General features: G+C 33.3%; 1 long non-coding RNA gene across 1 annotated transcript; it reads right to left on the reverse strand.

Moving 5' to 3' along the window:
- On the reverse strand, positions 1 to 1096 carry LOC121051521. Its single transcript, XR_005805960.1, has 3 exons — positions 961 to 1096; positions 574 to 672; positions 1 to 256 (listed from the first exon to the last, which is right to left on the reverse strand). It is a non-coding gene; the product is annotated as an uncharacterized LOC121051521 (long non-coding RNA).
- Between the last annotated feature and the right edge of the window lie 1006 nt (positions 1097 to 2102).

The raw sequence follows: 2102 nt of genomic DNA on the forward strand, positions 1-2102 counted from the left end.
GTAGCGTTCGTAGCATTCTGATTAGCTCCGCTATCACTCATCTGCCATATATGGCTTAAATGCATTCTCTTTCGAACATGGATATTATCTTCACAATTTGATGTCTGTTCGCGATGACAATGATAATTGGCCCGTCGTCGTGTCAAATAATTATCTCGTTCTTTTGAACTCATTGAAGCCTGCCATTGTGCTTTTCGACTCACTCTTTTAGGAGGTGATATACTTTGGTCATAAGCTTGATCTTGTCGCAAAGCACCTATATTTTTCACATAATAGATTGCTTGAACATTGAAAAAAAAAAATATATATATATATATAGGTCTATAAAAAGTCTGAGAGAAATTGTAGCATTTGAAGCAATGGATATGAATTTTTGGGGGTGTTTTGCTATGTAAGTTCTTCTTTAAGGTGTTATGATTTCAAATTCTCAATGTTCTAAAATTCTTCCTTAAAAGATAAAATTAAACTACTGCCAAAACTCTAAATTTTTTAACTACATACATGTAGAAATAAAACTGTGCAAAATATGCATACAAAAATGTTTGTGTTTCGGAACATGAATCTATAAGTTACCGGTCATTGATTCCACTTCATTTGCTAGCTCTATGTTTTCCATTTGCTCATTGTGAAGAAGTTAAAAATTGTTGCCCCTCTCTTTGATGATTTTCCATGCTGCAAGCAGTACAAATACCATCACTACAATTAATTTAAAATAAATTTAACGTAATACAGAATGCTCAGGATTCCCACTTTAGCATAGACAAAGATTCGTGTTGTCCCAATAAAGAAAGGAAAACTAATGAATAAAAAGTTGTAATGATTGACACTTTTAAACTATAAACTGAAAAGGCATTAAACTAAGTAACTGAAAATGCATTATTCTATGTGTACCATCCAGAGAAAAGAAAAGGTAACAAATAATTCTATTAGAAGTTATGGCTTGACTTTATTGCAATTTACCTGAGATTACTTGGTCAGATCTGCATAAATTGATGTGCCACGAAACAAAGGAAATGCTATATAAAACTTCCGCTCAGCAAACGGCCGTGGCTTTCCCTGCAATGCAACATTGCAATTTTAATCAAAAACTTAAAATAAGCTAAAGCACCATCAGGTGGAAAACAATTGCTTTACTGTTATAGAGAAGTCTTTCCAAAAGCCCAATGTCTATGTCAGAGGTATGGCCACAATATTGTTAAACAACAGTCACAACAGCATTATATAATTCATTCCTAATAATGAACTTTAACCTAACTAACATATGTGGGTCAAAAGTTCATTACATAACTTTATCAATGAGCAACTATTAGCATTAGCACTATCTCTTAGTAATGCCTTTGTGGTCTAGGAAAATGATTAGAACCATACCTGCAAAGAAGACAATTAATGGGACCAATAGAAAAGATCATCATCAAGATGACCTACAGTATCCGAAAGAAGCACTTCAACTTCCTTCTGTTACCTGTTCTGTCTGTAAAGGCTAAAACAAAGGAAAGTATATCTCTTGACCAAATGATTGACACGTTTTAGCACCCTCTCGTATAGGATCAAGTCTGACATGATACACTCCTATGACTTGTCAAAGCATTTTAATCACACAAATCAGATGCTAAAATTTTGGTCTTTGTTGACACTTAAGACCATAAATTAGTTTTTATGATCTTACTGCTAGTACTTTGCAATTGACAATAGTTTTCAATTCCAATATAGCATCATTATGTCCAAGTTGAATAGTTTGATGTTTCTCCCAAAGCTAAGATGTAAACATCTAGGCAACTTACCGAATGAGAATGGGTGGACTTAATTATGATCTTTATATTATTAGTAGTCTTCCAAAAAATCTCCCATAAAACCTGAAAAGTTCTAACTTTTAGAGTTATGGAAGATTCTGTTCATCAAAATTCAAACTTGGTAGGAACTAACTCAAAGTTTTGTTGATTGTTATGCAGTGTCAAAACTCAGTCTCAATAGTACCTAACGGTCAACAAATTATTAGACCAAATACCAAAAAGAACACTAATTTCCCAGCAAGAAACAAAACCCCACAAAACTCATTCTGCCAAGACCCATCTGCTATAAGAAATAATTTACTCAATGAAAAC

This window comes from Rosa chinensis, chromosome 2 (assembly GCF_002994745.2).
Source record: "Rosa chinensis cultivar Old Blush chromosome 2, RchiOBHm-V2, whole genome shotgun sequence".
Lineage (NCBI taxonomy): Eukaryota > Viridiplantae > Streptophyta > Magnoliopsida > Rosales > Rosaceae > Rosa > Rosa chinensis.